Source organism: Thalassophryne amazonica, chromosome 1 (genome assembly GCF_902500255.1).
Source record: "Thalassophryne amazonica chromosome 1, fThaAma1.1, whole genome shotgun sequence".
Taxonomy (NCBI): Eukaryota; Metazoa; Chordata; class Actinopteri; order Batrachoidiformes; family Batrachoididae; genus Thalassophryne; species Thalassophryne amazonica.
The window spans coordinates 31,285,254-31,307,477 of NC_047103.1; the positions used below are offsets into that span (position 1 = coordinate 31,285,254).

The 22,224-nt window shown below is 42.6% G+C and overlaps 2 long non-coding RNA genes across 2 annotated transcripts in view; one reads left to right on the top strand and one right to left on the bottom strand.

The window, feature by feature from the left end:
- Positions 1-9,805, top strand: part of LOC117507815 — a 1,071,732-nt gene extending 1,061,927 nt beyond the window's left edge. Inside the window, exons 2-3 of the long non-coding RNA XR_004559845.1 lie at positions 8,038-8,049; positions 9,203-9,805. This is a non-coding gene — a long non-coding RNA (uncharacterized LOC117507815). The remainder of the gene's footprint in view (positions 1-8,037; positions 8,050-9,202) is intronic.
- On the bottom strand, positions 1,942-21,807 carry LOC117507821. The gene is made up of 3 exons (XR_004559846.1): positions 21,797-21,807; positions 13,544-13,546; positions 1,942-2,026 (listed from the first exon to the last, which is right to left on the bottom strand). It is a non-coding gene; the product is annotated as an uncharacterized LOC117507821 (long non-coding RNA).
- Positions 21,808-22,224: the final 417 nt, after the last annotated feature.

The window sequence follows — 22,224 nt, forward strand, 5'->3', positions numbered from 1 at the left end:
AAGTGGATGTGTCCTTACAATTGCACCAACCGGTTGCATTCGTAATTGACGTGAATAAAGTCCAAGACACATTCAATTGCAGCTTTACCATTAGAGAGCCTCATCCACAACTACCACAAAAGAGTCCAAGCTGTCATTGATGTTAAAGGGGGCAATACACTGCATTAAGATCAGGGGTAAACAGGGTTTACAAATGTAAATATTTGATCACGGTCTTTTGGGTAGTTTCTGTTGTCATTACGATTTAAAAAGAGTAAACACAGTTTGACAATAAATGGCTTCAACCAACCAATAACCATGAGTGAAAAAAAGAGTTTTTGTGTTATTCATATTCTCTGAAAAATGCCCCCCCCCCCCCCCCCCAAAAAATCTAAAATTCTGCCAGGGTATGTAACCTTTTGAGCACAATTGTATGTATACACCATACTGTTTTACCTTTCTACAGTAAAATGCTGTTATTGTGAAATCTGAAATGTCAAAGCTGCAAAGCTGTTTCACAATCTGTGAAACTGTTCAGCATTTTTCCTCGTCATCCAGTAACATGATTTCTCAAATGATGAATGATTGATCGTCACTCAAAATCCCAGACACACTGAACAGTCTTGTTACATCTGGCAACTTTGTGCTGAAGCCTTTTAAAATGGATATAAAACAGGATATTTCAGAATTGGTACATACTTTATCTGTCATGAGGGTTGTTTCACCATCATCAACCTGTTGCAGGATTTTTTTCACTGCAGCTTGAAACATATTAATGATTTGATGTTTTGTCTTGTCATCTGTATAAAGTCTATGAATTGTACATCTTCACACACATCATCTGATAAAGGAGGGAAGTACATCTTCATATTCATGTTGGTTAGCAAGAAGAAGATTTGCTCTTGATGCCAGTGTGGGCTGAAAGGAGCCTCAGACACTTTTTAAAATGCAGACTTTAATTTTCATCATAGAGAGATTTCTTGGGTGGAGATACTTTTTCCGTCTCCATATGCTACTTGAGGCACAAATCATCCCGTATGCTGGGGAAAAAAAGCAGCATCGAGAGCACCTCTGCATCTGAGAGAGCTTTTGTATAACTATAGGCTTCAGTGGTAATGGCTGAATTTATATCCACAGGCAAGAATTTGATTGGTTTTCCACACATTTGCATTTAGTCTTGCAGTGTTTAACTTTCTGAAATGAAAAGACAGTCATTGTACATTTCTAAGACTCTGATTCTTGCACATTGACTGTTGATTGCAAGATGTTTTATCCTTTCATCCCTCTGTTAGTTTCATTGTGAGGCATGCTTTTGGAGCCAATTGTCAAAAGAAGTCAGAATAATGTACTGCTAATAAGTTTTTCCATCTCTGTAACATCTGCCTAGATGTGTATTCCGACACACACAACTGCACACAAACAACACATAATAAAACACATAAAACTCTCCACCTCAATACTTCAGAAGACCCATCTGATACAATAAAGCAGAAGATCATGGAGAAAATGTAATCAGCAGCACCAGATTGGGTCCAAAGAATTCTTGATCTGTTTTTTGTCCTCAACTGCATTACATTTTGTCAGGTGGACAAAGTTGTCAATCAAGCTGGCAAACCTATTTTACGTTGTCAATAGGACAGAGCAGAGAGTGTTCATTCTTTCAATAGAGGGCGAGAGATTAAAGTAGGCCAAGCAGAGAAGAGGTAATTTTCTGGGGGTGATGTATTGACACGAACACTCGTCTCCCACATTGTATTTCAGATTTGCTCTGAGAGACAGCCTGGGCTATTGAGACAAATGCCCCTGCCATCCATTACTTCAGCTTACCTGGTGAGCTTCCCTACTTTTATTTATTTATTTATTTTTTAATATAATTTCAAGGTATAGAACTAGAACCTTAGGGCTTAGGGGTAGTGGCCAGCGATCACCTTAGTATTTCTTCTGCTTTCCTGTTTCTTAATGCTGATGAATTATACCTTAAGTGTAGTTTTACTGGCCAGCTGATTCTGTTTCCTTTTTCTCTCTGTCCACGATGCGGCTGGATCCACTTGGGATGATTCCCTTGGCGGACGCGGGATGGATTCTGCCGTAGGAACAGATCTAACGAGTGGCTCGATAGAACTACTTTAATTCACTATCCTGACCATTCATTGAGTTGCAACAATGGTGTTGAATAGGGTGGAGGTGGAGCTGGAAGACAGGATGTCCCAAGTGGAAGTTGTCAATCAAATCTCGCTCTTCAGAAATGACCAATCACAGCTGAGCCAGTACCGACCCTAGTTCCATTTCCCATTGTGCCAGAAGTTGCAAGGGAGAGCAGAAATCCACTTTACACAAGCAGAAATCAACTTCGGTTTCCTCTGAGTACACGCGGAGATAATTTGCCATCTCGCAGTTAATAACTACACGTGTGAAATAATATAATATCCCCAAATGCTTTTGGCACTAATGTGTCACAATATGAGTGTGTCAAGTACAGATTTGTGCCGAGAAGTGCAAATGTGGAGTGAATATGCATTATGTTTATAAATCACCTTGTTTGTGCCTCATAATGAACTATGTCAGATCACATTGCCTGGATGAAGTCAAGCAAAAGACGTAAGTGGCCGTATTCATTCATTTTCTATACCTGTTTATTCCAATTAAAGGTAACTGGTAGGCTGGAGCCGACCGCAGCTGTCATTTGGCCAGAGGCAGGGTACACCTTGGACAGGTTGCCAGTCTATGGCAGGGCCACATATATACAAACACAGTCACACTCTCACTCATACCTAGAGTCAGTTTAGAATCACCAGTTCACCACCTCACTGGAAGTTAGAGAAAGCCAAAGCACATGCATGCACACACACATTCTGTCAGGTTTCAGCCCCGGGATGGTGTCGGGCCTCTTATTTCCCCATTCCACAGTTCAATATTCTAGTCATTAGTTCTAGTTCTAGTCATTGGAGTTCATCATTTATTTTCTGTTCAATATTCTGTACTCTCTGGTTTTGTTTACTGTGAATTTTGTATTTTGTTTTTCCATACTTTAGGCATGTGGTTTATTCATTTGTAGTTTCTGTCCAGTTTTTGTTTTGTTTTGTTTTTTTTTCCCCATTGTATTATGCTTTTGTTTCTGGTTTTATTTTCGGCTTCGTATTATGTAGTCTTTAGTTGTTTCATTCCTTTTTTGTGCTACACTTTATACAGCTGTCTTGGGTTTTGTTTTCTGTTATGCAATTATGATGTTTATCTACAAGTTACTTTGTTATGTTTATTATATTTTAGACTTCAGCCATGTGTTAAGTTTGTTACCTTAGTACCTTTGTTCACCATTTGTATGTCATTCACTTACACTCTTGCACCTGCCTATTTCATCTTTGTCTGTCTGCTTTGATCACTCCCTCTTTCTTTTGCATCTCTACCCTCCTCTTGGATTCACCTGACCACGTCTCCCATCTACAACATTCTTCCACACATGCACCTTGTTACCCCAATTACTGCACCTGTGTATTTAAGCCCTTCACTTACTCCACTCCCTTGCCACTTTGTCATGATCCTTGTATCCACATTTCAGCCTTTTACTTTTGTCTTGTTTATGCTTCACTGTGTTACGAACTTGCATTGTTCACAGAACCTTGTTTTTGCCTCAGAGATACAGTATCTCACAGTGTTTTGAACCCAGCCTGTCTCTCTGCCACGTTTTTGCCTAGCACTTATCTGTACCTCTGCTTCGCTGCCTGCCTTCCCGTGTATCATACCCCTACTTGTGAAAACGATAAAGATTATTTTCTACTTATAACAACTTGTCCTCGAGTCTGCATTTTGTGCCCTCCCACATTCTGTGCCATGCATCCTCAAGTCCTGACAGTATGAACTGGCCAGAATTTGGGCACAGCGAACTCCAACCCAGCCATGAAGCCTGCTCAACAAAGTCCAGATCTCGGCACCTTTAAGGAGATTTTTGAAGACTTAAGATTTTGTGTGTGTGTGTTCTTTTGTGACTGCTTCTCCCCTAAGGAGAAATTAGATTTTCTTACCAGGCTTGGGAATGTTTGGAGGCAAATCCGTGGCTGTTTAACGTTTTCTCTGAACAACGCCGTCACAGTGCTTGTCAACCGGGAAGTGGGCTGAGCTTAATCCATCCAGCAGGCTGGTCCCGCGACCTTATGTGGTACCGGTGCTGGCCACACCCACAGTGGCTCCACGGAAACTGTGTGCACCTCAGTTACAGTCAATGACACCCGCAACCACTCTGCCTATGACTTTGAAAGATGTCATGTTGCCTGACTTCCCTGTTCACGCAGGGCCATCAGGAAGCGACATGTCATCACAGCAGCTGACATCACCCACTCCGCCTGCAGTGGCACGCCGGCTCCGGGACGCTCCAGTTCCATCACCTCGGTACATCTCAGTGGGGCTCACCGCAGCACCACCAGCCGACACCGTCAAGGCGTGCATGCTGCCATGGACTACAGTTACGTCGGTCACAACAATCATGACACGCATGTCTATATGAGAGGAGGAGAGGAGCCTTCAGCTTTCAGGCTCCTCTCCTGTGGAACCAGCTCCCAATTCAGATCAGGGAGACAGACACTCTCTCTACTTTTAAGATTAGGCTTAAAACTTTCCTTTTTGCTAAAGCTTATAGTTAGGGCTGGATCAGGTGACCCTGAACCATCCCTTAGTTATGCTGCTATAGACGTAGACTGCTGGGGGGTTCCCATGATGCACTGTTTCTTTCTCTTTTTGCTCTGTATGCACCACTCTGCATTTAATCATTAGTGATCGATCTCTGCTCCCCTCCACAGCATGTCTTTTTCCTGGTTCTCTCCCTCAGCCCCAACCAGTCCCAGCAGAAGACTGCCCCTCCCTGAGCCTGGTTCTGCTGGAGGTTTCTTCCTGTTAAAAGGGAGTTTTTCCTTCCCACTGTAGCCAAGTGCTTGCTCACAGGGGGTCGTTTTGACCGTTGGGGTTTTACATAATTATTGTATGGCCTTGCCTTACAATATAAAGCGCCTTGGGGCAACTGTTTGTTGTGATTTGGCGCTATATAAAAAAATTGATTGATTGATTGATTGATGTCTACACGGCTGCCCACAGTGTCGGACAAGCCGGACCCAGTACACACGTCACACGATTCTACAGCCCCACACACAACACACATGGCTCTGCAGCAGTCCCTGGCGCTGGAGGAAACCATCCTGGTGCACGCTTCGCCACAGACAGCTGCTAAAGCTGTGGTAGCACTCACACCTCTGTGGACTTCAGTGGCATCTGCTGACACAATTGCAGCACCCGCCTCTTCTCAGACATCTACAGTGCTGACGGAAGCGGTTTCATCACCACCACCCATAGCCTCACCAGCTGCATGCACGGCACTGAGCTCATCTCCAGCAGGTGCTTTGGAGGAAAATTCTCATCCCAGAACATAACCTCAGTACATTCACAACTTCTCTGTACTACTGTGACATCACCAAAACGAGCCACCGACCCCTCCATGACTGTGAGCTTTTCTTATTTTTATTTCTTTGGATTATTTTTCTAGCTGTGTTTGCTTCTATTTTGGTGGACATGCAGTCTGGTGTCCTAAGTCAATGTCTGATTCCACTTCTGTCAAGTAATCATGTTACATCACTTGTCATCTTTTCTTTTGTATTGTATGCTATGCTTTTCATGTTTTTCTGGTTAGTGCATGTGACCAAATTAAAAGAGAAACCAGTCATTTTCCTGCATGATGGTTGGTTAAAAATCCTTCCTCAGGTCCTGGCTTAAGTTACCATTTTTTGTCATTCCCCAGTACTTTCTGTTGGTTTGATTTTCTTTTGCGTTATTTGCCTTCTTTGGTTTGGGTGTCATCTAATTGTTTTGGTTCATTGGTTTTCCAGAATTCTCACAGTGTTTCATTTCATTTTCTGCATTGGTTGTGCCTCAATTCTAAGCATAGTTTTTTCTTTTGGTCATTTTCCCATTTTTTCCCATCGTTTGTCAGTTTTCATTTGCCTGTTATTATGAAGTGTTTTTTTTTCTTTTTTGTTTTGGCCTAATCCTTTCTCATTTTGAAGCACCTTATTGGTTGTTTATTAGTCTGTTTCACATTTATTGCCCTGGTAATGGTTTTTCTGGTTGTTTTTTTCACTTCTCATGCCCTTTTGGTATGTTGGTTTCTTCTCCTGGCTATTCCTCTGTGTTCGTTCCTCACAGTTCTTTTGTTGATTTCTTGTTTCTTGGTGTTTGATTACTTCCAGGCGATGTCTTTATGTTGGGTTTCTCATGTGTTATGCCCTCATTTTTCTCAGCTCATATCTCCCATGTCCCTTGCCAATTCATCCTCCACTGGATGGTTTTATTGGTCTACCCGGGGTTTTTTGGTTGGTTTGTTGTTTCTTTGGCTTCCCCATATTTTGTACCCCTTAATTAGATAAACTTACATGTCTTATTGTTATTTAGTTACTTTGGTGTTCCCTTTCCCCCACATCAGTCCTATACAGTCAGTTGCAGATGAGGTATTTCGTGTGTCTGATGTTTTGGTTCCTGGGTCTGACGCCAGTCCTCCCTGTGTCAGGGCTGGGGAGCACGGACACCATCCCCACTGATTCTCCAATGAGTTATGTGTCTTTGGTCTTAATGGTCACCCTCCAGAGGCTGGTATAGGTCTGTCCCTTGGCCGGCCCCCCAGTTGTGGTTTTTCCCTTGGACTGTCACCCAAGTCTGTTTCTGTTTTTGTCCTTTTGGCCACTGGTATCAGTACCCCTTGCATATAGCCCTTCTGTGTGTTACGACCTTGCGTTGTCTACCGGACCTTGTTTTTGCCTCAACCTATGATACAGTATCTCACATTGTTTTTGAACCCAGCCTGTCTCTTGACTACATTTTTGCCTAGCACTTATCTTTACCTTTGCTTCACTGCCTGCCTTCCTGTGTATCGTATCCCTGCTTGTGAAAACGATAAAGATTATTTTCTACTTATAACACCTTGTCCTCAAGTGTACATTTTGTGCCCTCGCACATTCTGTGCCATGCATCCTCGAGTCCTGACACATTCCTAGCAAACACAAACAATGACCGTGTGATCTAGCTGGAGACAGCCTGATGGAAAGATGTGCATAGTTTGCAATTCACCATTTTTCTGTGATAACCCTGCACCTATTGCATGGTTAATACATTGTAGATCAATATGTGCAACAGGCAATTTACAGTTAGTTGTTTGAGATTTATCCCAAATTAACACAGCCTTTTTTCACATGTGTGAAGAGTTGGGACCTCTGGATGCCTCTCAGAATAGAATTGTTTCTTCAAAGGTGCCATTTGAGATTATTCAAGTATTGATCAGGATGCCTCCCTCTGGAGGGTTTCCAGGCACCTCCAACTGAGAAAAGACCCCTGCATAGACCTTAAACACAGTTGAAGAATTTTTTATCTCGCATCTGTTGTGGAAACACCATGGAATTGTCATACAGGAGCTGCAGTTTGGCTGTAATGGCAACCCAGCCCCAGACAAGCATTTGTAAATGATATAAGGATGGAGAAGGTGATGGCTAGAGTATATAGTGTTGGTTATTCTCCATTAAAATTGCTTTTTGCTATCATCTGAATTCACTGGAGTGTAACTGTAATTAACTCAGTGTTTTTTAACAAGTCACTGGTTTTACATCCGCTTTGATTGAATAAACAATGCCGGAGCCTAGAGCAGCAGAGTGGCAGCTCCAGTCATTTAAGTGGATGTGACACTTAGCTAAGGACAAAGTAGGACAGGATGTGACATGTGATGTGTGCACATTCACATTGCAAGCCAGCATGTTGTTAGTGGGAGGGCAAATAACCTCTGATTAACTACAATAGTGTGAAGTGATTTCTGGGTTGTTTTGCAGGTTCTGCATGTTATCCTTTCAATGAATAAATTGCCATGTAAAACATGTCTCAGTGCTGGTTTGCATGAAAACTACATAATTCTTAGAAAGCATAAAATGAGTCTGCAGACAAAGAATTAGTGAGTGGCCATTATAGATGAAAAAACAACAAGAGACCAGCTTGCGTGAAACCCCTACTTAGTGTGGTCTTCGCATTTTGCTGCATAAGGGGTTAAGAGGGGTAAGGATCACCTTAAGTATCCATTGCATGAATATTCTATCAGAACTCATCAAGAGAATGCACTTGATCACAAGCTTTTAAATACAAAAATTGCAAGCTGAGCATGTTGAGTCAAAGGGTCTTCTAATCTATTATGTGACCAATAGGTTAACAAAAGTATCAGTACAGTGCTATGTGACTCTCTTTGTGCTACAATTTAATGATCATGTCAGCATTTCTGTTCAAAGGCCTCACTTCTGATCAGATAAGCCCCTTGCTTCTTCCCCTTATTTGAATTCTCTTGAACTTGAAAATGGATCTTCCTAAGTCTATTGAGGAAATGAAATAGAATCCAGGAAGCTTGACTGAAAAGGGGATTCTGATTAAAAATATAAAAAGAACACTCACAATGCCAATGAAATTCACATGAGGAAAATTTAGATTTTGAGGTTGAGCAGGAGCAGTGTGGGACAGTCATTCTACAGCGCATCTGGAAAGTATTCACACACCATGAACATGCATACCTAATGAATATGAACATGAAAATTTTTTTTGGAGAATTTAAAAAAAAAAAAAAAACACACTAAGACATCACATGTACATAAGTATTCACACACTTTGCTCATTACTTTGTTGATGCACCTTTGGCAGCAATTACAGCCTCAAGTCTTCTTGAACTTGATGCCACCAGCTTCAATTGTGTGATATTCAATTGACTTCAGATCTGGTCTCTGGCTGGGCCACTCAAGGACATTCATAGAGTAATCCTGAAGCCATTGATTTGTCATCTTGGCTATGTATGTAAAACATCTCCACAGTTTCATATTGCCACCACCATGCTTTACTGTAAAATAGTTCAATCTTCATTGAAAAATTTGTTTCTTATGGTCTGAGTGTCATTCAGGAGCCTTTTGGCAAACTCCAAACAGTCCCATGTGCCTTTCACGAAGAAGTGGGTTCCATCTGTCTTACCATACAGGCTTGATTGGTGTATTGCTGCAGAGATGTCCTTCTGGAAAGTTACCCTCTCTCCATAGAGGAATGCTGGAGCTCTGAGAGAGTGATAATCTGGTTCTTGTTCACCTCCCACACTAAGGCCCTTCTCCCCTGATTGCTTAGTTTAGACGAGTGGCCAGCTCTAGGAAGAGTTCTGATGTATCCATATGTGACATAGATGGCCTGTGAGCGGCTGGAAACAGTGATGACCAACCAGAAAAACCAGTCTTCTTTTATCTTTTTTATTCTTAAATACAAAAGGGAGCCCAGTACTCAAAACCAGTTCCAAGAAGTAGCTCAGCCTCCACCAGCAGCCGCACCCAAATGAGCCAGCTGGCATCACTTTTGTCCTCTGTTCCTGATTGGACTGAACCACTTCCTCCATTGCAGGTGTTTCTCCCCTATCATAGATACAAACATTTTAAAAACTACCTTTAAACTTCACATACACACACCTAAAAAACCCCTGTCTTTAAACAAATGCTAAAACACTTTTCAACACTTAAACCTCAAGCTACCAATACCCCCCCCCCCCCCCCACCCCCATCTAATGGACTCTCCCAGAGCCTTTAAGTGACATCCAGGCTTGTAAGAAAAGTTTTGCCTGAACACCCTGGAGAGGGCACCAGATAGGTGAGTCAAGAGGCCTTTTGAATCAACTTCATCCTACTCATTTACCCCCATCTGACACTGAAGTCTCTCAATATTCTCTTTCACAGGATCTGAAAGACAAAACCACATATATTACTAAATACTCCAATTCCCAATAAAGAATCATTTGTGCCAAGTTTAAAATACAGAATATGAATCAAAGTGCAAATAAGCAATTCCAAGTGCTATACAATTATTTACTTTACACAGTTCATGTGATGAAGTGCTACTTCATCACATTTCCTTCCCCTTCTCCCAGAAAAACACAGTACCTTAAATCTCAGACACCCGGGATAAACAGTCAGCCACCACATTTGACCTTCCTGGTCTGTACTGAACAGTAAATTCATATGGCTACAAGGAAAGGTACCATCCCACGATGCGTGTGTTGGCATCCCTCATACGTTTCAACCACTGGAGAGCACGATGATCTGTCTCCAAGATGAAGTGCTGTCCAAGTAAATAGTAACGAAGGGATTCAATGGCCCACTTCATAGCCAAACACTCCCTTTCAATAGTGGAGTATCTTCCCTCTCTCTCCAATAACTTCCGACTCAGGAACACCACCGGTCTCCTCTCCCCATCCATCTCCTGGAGAAGGACTGCTCCAAGACTCACTCCAGATGCATCAGTCTGCAGAATAAACTGCTTGTTGAAATCTGGGCTATGCAAAACTGGTTGAGAGCAGACTGCTTCCTTAAGGTCTTTAAATGCTCTGTCACATTCCTCTGTCCAAATGACCTTATTGAGGGCAGAGGCCTCGGTAAGGTCATTCAACACTGCCGCTCTATCTGCAAACTGTGGGATGAACTTCCTATACCATCCCACCATTCCAATGAAGCCTTTCATCTTATTTTTAGTAGTGGGTACTGGAAAGGATTGAATAGCCTCCATCTTCCCACCTGAGGCTTTATCTTTCCAAAGCCAATAACAAAACCATGGTACTCAACTTCCCTCTGAGCCACAGCGCATTTATGAGGATTAACAGTCAGCCCTGCTGCTTTAATGCGCTTCAGTACTTCCTGGAGGTGAACTACATGATCTTCCCAAGACTGGCTGTACACCACCACATCGTCCAAATATGCTGCAGAAAAGTCAGACACATCCCTCAGAACAAAATCCATTAGCCGTTGAAATGTTGCCGGCGCCCCATGAAGGCCAAAAGGCATGACTTTAAACTGATACATACCAAAAGGCGTTTTAAAGGCCGTCAGTTCCTTTATCTCTGGTGCCAGGGCCACCTGCCAATATCCTTTGCTCAGGTCCAATGTGGTGATATAGTTGGCTCTGCCCTCTCTTTCCAGCAGGTCATCCACCCTGGGCATTGGATATGGATCAAAGTTGGAAATGCCATTCAAATATCTGAAGTCTATACAAAACCTTAACGAGCCATCCTTCTTTGGCACCAGAACGATCGGGCTACACCATTCACTGCATGAGACTTCAATAATCTCCATCTCCAACATCAATTGAATCTCCTTACGCAGCACTGGCACCAATCTCTCTGGTATCCGGTAGCTCCTCTGTCGTACTGGAGCATCTTCCTTAATCCGTATCTTGTGCTGTACAAGCGACGTGAACCCTGGACTCTCCTGGAAGAGTTCTGGATCCAAAAGTGCTTGAATGGCTTCCTGTTTCTCGATAGACAGATGTGACAAGTCAACTGACACAGAATCTGCAGTGCAGGTTGGAAAGAATTTCTCAGATACCTCTTCATCCTGAACTACCCGAACCAATAACTACTGCTGGATAGGTTCTTCACGACTCTGGAATTCTTTCAGTAAATTCACATGAAATTTCGGATGCTTCTTGAGTTTATCAGGCATATACAGTTCATATGTGACTTTACTCACTCGTCTGATGATTTCATAAGGTCCATGCCATTTTGCTAGCAGCTTATTCTCACTGGTTGGGAGCAACAACAACACTTTCTGGCCTGGAGTAAAAATTCTGTCTCTTGCCTTCTGGTCATACCAGGACTTTTGATGACATTGGGCTGCTCTCATGTTATCATGTGCCAATGCTGCCATCTCCTCCAGTCTCTCCCTCATCTTTACCACATATGCCACCAGATTCTCCCCTTCTGGCTTAGGATCCTCCCAATAGTCCTTAAGGAGATCCAAAGGGCCCCTAATCAGGCACCCATAAAGCAATTCAAAGGGGGAGAACCCAGTTGATGCCTGTGGCACTTCCCAGTAGGCAAATAAGAGGTAGGGCAGCCATTGATCCCAATCTGCACCTGTGGTAGAGACAAACTTGCACAGCATGTTTTTGAGGGTCTGATTGTATCTCTCCACCAACCCGTCCAAAAGGTGTTTCAATGATTGGCATAGATTCTAACTGGGCACGTGCAACTCCTTTTCCTGAAGTCAACTGACATTTCTCACAAGAACCACAGAATTTAGAAATCTCAGTATACATCCCTGGCCAGACAAATCTTCTACTAATCCTGCTTAAAGTCTTATGGAAGGCCAAGTGTCCTGCCCATGGAACTGAATGGCCAAGTTCCATAACCTTATGCCTGAACTGTAGTGGGAGGACTAAAGCTTCACTTTTGCCCTTTCTCTGGTACAGAATGGCCCCTTTAATCACATAAACAGCATCCTCCAGGCAACTTACCTGGCCATGTTGGACCCCTTCATTCTCAGTTACTTTAGCCAGCCATGGCTTAAGAGTGGGGTCATCTCTCTGCAATGTACCTACATCTGCAGGAATATCAAAATCAAACAAATTAGTTGGTTTAGGAATTTCAGTTCCTTTCCCTTGAGAGCCTTTAAATTTGTCCTTCCTTCTCTGCACCTTCGACTTATGAGCCTTCACTGGCTGATCTTCCAAGTCCTCTCCAAAAAAAGGCAACTCATTTAACCCTCCTTTTGCACTTTGTGCTCTTGTTACCGCTTTGCAAGGGTTTACAAGTTCTATTAAACACTCCCCATTCACTGATGGGCCTGGTGAATCTGAAGATTTTTCTTCTAAACCCCCAGATTATCCGTCACCAATTGACAGATCAGACTGCTTACCCTCAAACTGATGTGATGAATTGTTACTTCATCACACCATACTTCTTCCATTTACAGATGATGGAGGCCACTGTGTTCACTGGGACCTTCAAAGTAGCAGAAATGTTTCTACACCCATTCTCAGATTTGTGCCTTGAGACAGATCCTCTCTCGGAGGTCTACAGACAATTTTTATTTATTTTTTTACTTCATGCTTGGTTTGTGCTCTGACATGCAGCACTTTTACGTGTAAGTGAGGGAAGGGATGCATCGTTTTTCCGTTTCCAGTGGATTTGGTCTCCTCACGACAGGGAAAATGCCTTCTTCCTGGTTTGTTCTGTGGATGTTAATCCATGTTTCGATGTTTTGGAGGCGGTTGGTCCTGCTTTTACCATGTTTAACTGTAGCGTGGCTGCTTCTTGCTGGAGTTTCTGTTTACATGTGACGTCTTGCACCATCCTTGCTCAGCGCGGGACAGCGGAAAAGTTTGGATTTCAGTGCTGCTGACCTGGATTCTGGATTCTGTGTCTGTTCCTGTGTTCAGCTGAAAGTGCTCCCAGGTCTCAGTTACCCTGGTGCCTGTTCAACGATGGAGGCAACACTGAAATGGTGGCAGATTGCTGCTTTTCTGTGTCTGTCTTTTTTCGCCATCCTTGGGGAAACTTGTCACTGGAATAAAAATTCCGGTCCAGCTTTCTCTTCCACGGACACCGCTTATAAAGGAATGAGCGCAATTGACAGTGAATCCGTTGTAATCCTGACTATGGATATATTAAAGTGGTTGACCCAAGAAATGGAGTCACTGTACTTGTACTGCCTACTCATCATTAAAGATCATCTCATAACTTGTTCTGGTTTATCAGCTGCACCCTCTCCACCTGCTTCAGCAACTCATCCTGAAAATAATAATGTTAAGCGCATTTTTTTTTTTTAATGCTCTTACTGGTCTCTGGAAACATTGAACCCATCCCTGGCCCAAACACCTCTGCACAGTGTTTTACACCTGCTGATTTTAAAGCAAGATCCGGTCTTGGAATAATACATAACAATACAAGGAGTATGCTCGCCAAGCTGGACATGATAAAAATATGGCTCAACTCAACAAATGCGGACACTGTTGTCTTGTCTGAAACATGGCTGAAAAAGTCTGTTTCTGATAAGGAGATTTCTGTTGAAGATTATAATGTCTTCCATGCAGACTGCCAGAGAAAGGGTAGTGGGGTGGTGATTTATATTAAGTCAAAATTTGGTATACAACTATTGCTTTCAGAGTCTGTGAGTAAAGAGCTTGAGTTACTGGCCCTGAATGTAGAGGTGTCCAAAGATCATCATATTATGCTGGTGGGTTGTTATCGGCCTCCATCTGCCCCCATTTGTTCTCTAAACACCCTCATTATGTTTCTTTCTAAACTAAAATTTAATGAACTAGTGCTGGTTGGGGATTTAAATTGGGACTGGCTTCAGCAGGCTTCTGAGGTTTTAAAAGCCCAATGTAATGATTTAAATCTGACACAGTTAATCCCGTTTCCTACGAGGATAAAATTATAATGTCCTCAGAAATCTACATTGCTTGATTTGGTTCTAACAAATAAGCCCTGTAAATATATTTCTTCTTGTGTTTTTCCCAACGATATCAGCGATCATTGTGTGATAGGTGTTATTCGAGACACGAGGATAGCGAAAATTGTCCCTTGTTTTATTGAAAAACGTTATATGAAAAATTTCAATGAGCGTGCTTTTATATATGATCTTTGTAGTTTTTGTTGGGACAGAGTTGCCCTCTTTGATGATGGGGAACTTGCCTGGAATTATTTTTATTCTGCTTTTATTAAAATTGTTAAGAAACATGCACCTATCCATAGATTTAGAGTTAAAGGGTGTGATAATCTATGGTTCTCTCGTGAATTATCAGATCTCTTGCATGAGCGTAACACTGCCTGGGCCAAATTTCAAAATTTCAAATTTATTAATTTATATAGCGCAAATTCACAATGAAATCATCTCAAGGCGCTTCACACGACATAAAAAAAAGTGAATTAAAAATTTAAAACACAATAAAAAGATGACCATAAAAGAATACAAGAATAAAAACACATCATAACACTAATGATAATACAGGGAAAACAAATCTTTAAATGTGACTTAAAAGTCTCCACAGTATCCGACTGCCGAATGTGTGCCGGGAGATCATTCCACAGAGTTGGGGCATGGTAGGAGAAAGCTCTGTGACCGGCAGACTTTATATTCACCATGGGAACACATAGAAGTCCTGCACCCTGAGAACGCAGGTCCCGAGCTGGTACATAGGGGCTTACCAGGTCAGCCAGATAGGGAGGTGCAAGTCCATGAACAATCTTAAAAACTAATAACAGTACTTTAAAATCCGATCTTGCAGCAACTGGAAGCCAGTGCAGGGAGGCCAAAACGGGTGTAATGTGGTCAAACTTTCTGCTTTGTGTCTGGCAGCAGCGTTTTGAACCAGTTGAAGACCCCTAATCCTGGACTGCGGTAAGCCAGAAAATAGAGCATTACAATATTCCAATCTAGTAGAGACAAATGCATGAATCAAAGTCTCAGTATCAGCTATAGACAGAATGGGACGAATCTTCGCTATATTTCGCAAATGGAAGAAAGCAGTCCTTGTAATGTCTCTAATGTGAAGATCAAAGGACAACGTAGGATCAAAAATTATTCCAAGGTTCCTCACTTTATCCGTATGATGTATAACACACGAACCTAAGCTAAGTGCTAGCTGATCAAATTGATGCTGATACCTCGCTGGACCAAGAACCATAACTTCAGTCTTATCAGAATTTAAAAGTAGGAAGTTACTTGAATCCAACTTCTTACTGATGCAAGGCAATCTTCCAAAGATTTTATGTGAATGAGATTACCAGCAGTTATTGGCATGTACAATTGAGTGTCATCAGCATAGCAATGAAAGGGAATCCCAAAGCGCCGCAGTATAAGCAGGGGGAAAAAAGCAGGGGGCCTAAAACGGATCCCTGCTGAACCCCAAACTTCATGTCCCTACGATCAGAGGAAGTGCCATTACACAATACAGAGTAAGAACGACTGGACAGGTATGACGTCAACCATGCAAGAGCAGTTCCAGTAATCCCAAAGTAATTCTCCAGCCTATTGAGTAAAATATGATGATCCACAGTATCAAACGCAGCACTAAGATCCAGCAACACCAAGACTGTAGTGGTATCTGAGTCCATTGTGTGCAAAAAGTCATTCACTACTTTAGTAAGTGCTGTCTCTGTGGAGTGATATTTTCTAAAAGCAGACTGCAGTGGCTCAAAAAGATTATTCTCAGTGAGGTAGTCCACGAGCTGTCGCAAAACCACTTTTTTTTCCAGGATTTTAGAACAAAATGATAGATTTGATTCATTCATCTTCTACCGCTTAGTCCAATTAAGGGTCGCGGGGGGCTGGAGGCTATCCCAGCAGTCATAGAGCACGAGGTGGGGTACACCCAGGACAAGACGCTAGTCTGTCACAGGGCCACAAACAGACAAACAAGCACAGACACACCCACACACACACCTACGGATAATTTAAAGACTCCAATCCACCTAACCCACATGTCTTTGGATGTGGGAGGAAGCCGGAGCACCCGGAGGAAACCCACGCACACACAGGGAGAACATGCAAACTCCACACAGAAAGGCCACGGTAATTGAATCCATGACCTTCTCGCTGTGAGGCAACAGTGCTAACCACTAATCCACCGTGCTGCCCTGATAGATTTGATTTCGGCCTATAATTTTTCAATACATTAGGGTTGAGATTTGATTTCTTAAGTAATGGTTTAATCACTGCAGACTTGAAACATTTAGGAACAGATCCAGAAGTTAATGATTTATCATTTCCAGCACAGTTGGCCCAAGAATGGGCCACAGGTCCTTAAACAGTTTTGTTGGTATAGGATTAAATAAACAGGTTGTGCTTTTAGTACACTTCCCGAGCTTCGTCAGCGCGTCTAGCGAGATACTGTCAAAATCTGTAAACCTGGGTAACACCTCAGTGGGCGCATCCACCTCCATAGCAGTATGCAGTGGTTGGATCAAAGCCTGCTGAGATATGCTCAACCTAATATCCTCAATTTTCTTCTCAAAATAGTCCAAGACGTCTTGTGTTGAAAAGGGAGAGTGAATAACAGGTGGCCGTCCATGACTGAGAAATGCTACAGTTTCAAATAAAAACTTTGAGTTATGCTTGTTTTTATTGATCAATTCAGAATAATAGGTCTGCTTTGTAGCCAGTAGTGCATGCTTATAATCTAAGACAGCATCACGCCATGCAAGGTGGAACACCTCTAATTTAGAACTACGCCATTTCCGTTCCAAACCTTGAGCCTTCTGCCTAAGGTCGCACAAGTAACCATTGAACCAAGGCAACTGCGCCTCGGGAAGGCGTGGCCTTAAAAGAGGAGGCGCAACCTTGTCCACTGTAGCCTTGAGCGCTGAATTCAAGCCATCCGCAAGACTATCCACTGATTGAACATTCTCCAAACCTGAAGCCAAAATTTCAGGCAGTGTGGCTTTGAGTTCAGTCATAGTTGAAGGATTATTGCATTGCCGCAGAGATAGACAAGGCTTTCGGTCCACTAAACGCGGCAACATAAATGCACACCTAATAAATGAGTGGTCAGAGACCACCGAGGCAAGAGGCAAAATGTCAATGTCGTGACAGCAAGGCCACGTGTGAGAACCAAATCAAGGGTATTTCCACTAATGTGCATTGAATCCTGAATGCATTGCTGGAATCCCAACGCATCCACAAGTTCCATAAATGACTTGCAAAGGGGATCAGAGGGCGTATTTATATGAATGTTAAAGTCACCAATAATCAAAATGTTGTCCGCACTAGCTGACAGGCTAGAGATGAACGCACCAAATTAATCTAAGAATTCAGAATATGGACCAGGAGGCCTATAAACAGTGACAAAATAGCATGCCTGATTTCCATAATTCTGACCCTGACAATTTGTAGCATCATGGGCAGAGCAGAGAGTCAGATGCTCAAACAAATTATATTTATGACCCCCAACAGTCAATAAGGTAAACCTGGATTTATAAAATCAAAAAATAAAAGCAACACCCCCGCCCTGCTTCGCACCATGAGACATGTGACTAAATGTGTACCCTGGTGGGCAGGCCTCATTCAGAGGAAGAACAGCTGTGGGTTTGAGCCAGGTTTCACATAACCCAATCATGTCCAAGTGATTCAAAGGATTCAAAAGAATTTTATTGTCATATGCACATAGGAACATGTTCCCTGCACAATGAAATGTGTTTACTGCATTTTACCCATCCTAATTGCCAGTTAGGAGCAGAGGTCGCCTTTTTGGCGCCCGGGGACCAGGTCCAGATGTACATCCCTGCCTTAGGTCACGAGCAGGGCTGAGCAAACCTTGACCAGCCTCATGACAAACAGACAACACACACAACACACATAAGCCGGCCCGGTACATGAACACATATAAAAGCACACACAAGGTAAAAAAAAATTGGGAAGAAAAACCTCCAGTGCTGCTGCGTTGAACCACGCAGCAGTCCTGAAGAAAAAAAAAAAACCCATCGCACAGATAAACAATGACAATCACACAAAAACAGACGACAGCTGAGACTTGAATATGTCCAGTGTTCAGACAGACAGCCGGAAGGCCACCCTTGGCACCATCAACAGCCTTATCTGTCCATCCTGGGGGGGAGGAGGGCTCCCAGTTCTAAATCAGTCCACCAGAGTCTCAAGGTCCCACATTCAACATCTCAGGACTGGGAGGAGACAGAGAGGTGGGGAAGACAAGGAAGTGAAGCATCAGAAGTGTTCTTCGGAGGAGGATTTTATCCCAGCGGCCTTGAAGAGCAGCTGGTGTTTGGGAACCAAATAGATATCCAGATTAGCAGACGCCTGAAAGATTCCACAGTCTGAAACAGAGTGGCTTCCAATACATCTGAATAGAGAAGAGGAGATGTGGTCATTACTGACGATCAAAGTGGTTTTCCAGTGCAGCCATTCTCCCCGAGATGGATTCCAACGTGCGGTTAAGACTCGCCGACTGAGCTGACACTGTCCTTCCAATCCAATCAATCATGTGGGGCAGCCTGGACGGGCCAATTAGTGCTGCTTCCACCTTCTTAATTTTCCGGTAAACCAGTGCTATGGCCGCTCCACACAGCAAAAACCCGGTCCAAATAAATAGACATCTTCAACGTCCTCCACAGACAACGTGTACAGGCACATGACTTGCCACCTCTTCCAACTATCCATCACATACCCCGCCACATGTGCCCCAGCAGGACAGGTCGGGTCCTCTGCTCCCGAGTGTCTTGTAGAAAAAATAGTGTCAATTGCGCTCAGAGACCACTTGATCAGATCCATTTTTGCCATTTTCCACAAGAGCAGAGCTGGCAGCCTCACAGACAACACGCTACAGAAGCAGGAAAGATAAGGAGGGAGGAGGGAGGAAAAATGCGACCGTCTCGACCGAGAGCTAGAAGGCAAAAAAAAAAAAAAATCCATAATTCCAAATCCAAATACATAATGATCCATAATTAGATCGTTGATCAACAGGGATTTTGAGGACAGCGATCTGATGTTAATGAGACCCAAACTGAAGACTTCTGTCAGTTTGACAGGCTGACATCTTTGAATAGGCCTGAGTAGCTTAAAATCCACTCCACGTTTTCCATCCAGCGCCCGGAGAGTGTCAGAAACCGCTGTTGTCACATCAGGACTACAAGTCCCAGAAGCTGCAGTGCTCTGATGACGTGGGCGCCGAGCGCCGATGCGCTCAGCTGACCAGATAACTGGCACAGACGATCCTGTCCAATGGAATACAAACTTTCTCCGGGAGCCTCTGTGGATGCAGCGAGGTCGGCAGAGCAAAAGCATGGAAGTCAGGTAAAAATTCTGATTGGCTCTATTTTAGACAATTAAGAAATAATTTCACATCTTCAGTTTGTAAGGCCAAGGCTGACTATTACTTGTCTTCTTTAACTGAAAATTTTAATTACCCAAAGAAGTTCTGGAGCATTATCAAATCCATGTCCAATAATTCTAAATCTGCTAATCTTCCCCCTAATATTATTATTGATGCCCATAGAATGTCAAACAAAATAGACATTTTGAAGTCTTTTAATAATCATTTTATATCCTCAGGATTTTTATTTAAACAGGATAATTTCCCCTTGGTATCTCCAATTAAAGAGGAGACCAATCATGATATCCCTTTACTTTACTGCTGTTACAACTCCAGATGTTTTAACAGCTTTAAAGAATCTGAACCCTCGCAAACCAGCTGGTCCAGACAAATTAGATCCCTTGTTTTTAAAACTTGCCTCAGAGTTTATCGCTGAACCACTGTGCCACATTTTTAATTGCTGAACCTTTGTGCCACATTTTTAATCTTACTTTGGGTAGTAATAAAATCCCCGGAGTTTAGAAAAAAGCCCTCGTGGTCCCCCTTTTTTAAAGGTGCTGACCAGGTAAAGGATTTTCTGACCTCTAACTATATTTTGTCGCTATTTCAATCAGGCTTTCGGAAAAAAAACACAGCACTACCACTGCTGCTTTGAAGGTAGTGAATGATGTTTTAGAGGTCTTAGACAACAAACAGTGTTGCCTTTCTCTTTTTATAGATTTTTCTAAGTCTTTTGACACTGTGGATCACTGTATCCTATTAGAACGTCTAAAGGCTTCTAGGTTCTCAGAGCAGGCAGTTGGATGGTTTGCAAATTATCCAGAGAGATAATTTGCAAACCATACAGAATCCTGGCGATTCAGTGAGATGGTTTCATATCTGAGGTACTGCATATGCATAAAGGTGTGCCTCAAGGTTCAGTTCTGGGACCGCTTTTATTTACTATTTAAATTAACTGCCTGGGACAGAATGTTCCAAGTGCAAATTTTCATTTTTATGCTGATGATACTGTCATTTATTGCTGTGCACTTACGCCAGCACTAGCTTTTGTACATCTTCAGTATGCTTTTAATTTGGTTCAGGATCAGCTTAGGCAGCTGCAACTTGTTATGAATGTGGAGAAAACTAAACTTCATCTACAAGAGCAACAGGAACACGGTCAGGAAAAATTGTTAATATCGACAGGCATGAAATTGACCTTGTATCTTCTTTTAAGTATCTTCTGTCTTTTAAAGGGCATATTCAGCATGTTGTTAGAAAGCTGAAAGTTTTATTAGGTTTTTATTATAGAAACAAGTCCTGTTTCTCTTTTAAGGTCAAAAAGAGAGTTGTGGAGTCTACATTCTTACCTCTCCTTGATTATGGTGATGTGTTATATATGAATGCCTCTGCTCAGAGTCTGCAAATGTTGGACAGTGTGTACCATGAAGCTTTGAGATTTATAACATTCTATATATATTTTTTTTAACTCATCACTGTACTTTATACTCTAAAGTTAGTTGGACATCTCTAAGTATATGCCATCTTGGACATTGGTATGTCTTCATTTACAAAGCCATTCTTGGGAAAATTCCCGACTACCTTTCCTCCTTATTGATTTGAAAGGATGGAACACGCAACCTGAGATCATCGAGCTTTGTAGTGTTTGTTGTTCCCAGAGTTCGAACTGAACTGGGAAAGAAGGCCTTTGGGTTTTCTGCACCCACTGTGTGGAATAAGCTGCAGACTGAATTTAAATTGCAAAACTTTGTGTCTTTGACTGTTTTTAAATCTGCAGTTAAAAGGCTGGAGTGCAGACTTTCTGAATGTCACTGTTTTAACTGATGTTTTCTTACATATTTGTATTGTACTGAGTCTGCGTGACTGTTGAAACTGTGTATTGCTGCCACTTTTGGTCAGGTCTCCCTTGAAAAAGAGATATTTTGATCTCAGTGGGACAAACCTGGTGAAATAAAGGTTACACACATGCACTGTCAACTGGTGGACCTTATATCTAGACAGATATGTGCCTTTCCAAGTCATGTCCAATCAACTGAATTTACCACAGGCGGACTCCAATTAAGTTGTAGAAACATCTCAAGAATGATCAGTGGAAACAGGTTGCACCTGAGCCCAGTTTTGAGCATGACTGTTGTTGGAATGTTCCATGATGCATGTCGAAATTTCCTCAGACCACTTAATGTTACACACTGGATTTGAACTTTTACATACGAGGTCTTTTAGAAAACTAGCTGACCTTTTTATTTTTTTAAAAAAACTATATGGATTTGAATCATGTGTGCTTGCATCAGCCAAGCTTGAACCTTCATGCGCATGCGTGAGTTTTTTCACGCCTGTCGGTTGCGTCATTCGCCTGTGGGCAGGCTTTGAGTGAGCACTGGTCCAGCCCCCTCGTCGGATTTTCATTGTCAGGAAAATGGCTGAGTGATTGGAGCAGCGCTGAATCAAATTTTTCCAGAAACTGTGAGAGACAGCCAGGTGGAAACCATTCGGAAGATTCAGACGGCTTTCGGTGAAGATACTCTGGGCGTCACACAGATTAAGGATCATTACAACCGGATTAAAGATGGCCCACAGTGGCGCAGGGTGTGCTGCGCTCCGAGCGGCCATTGACAG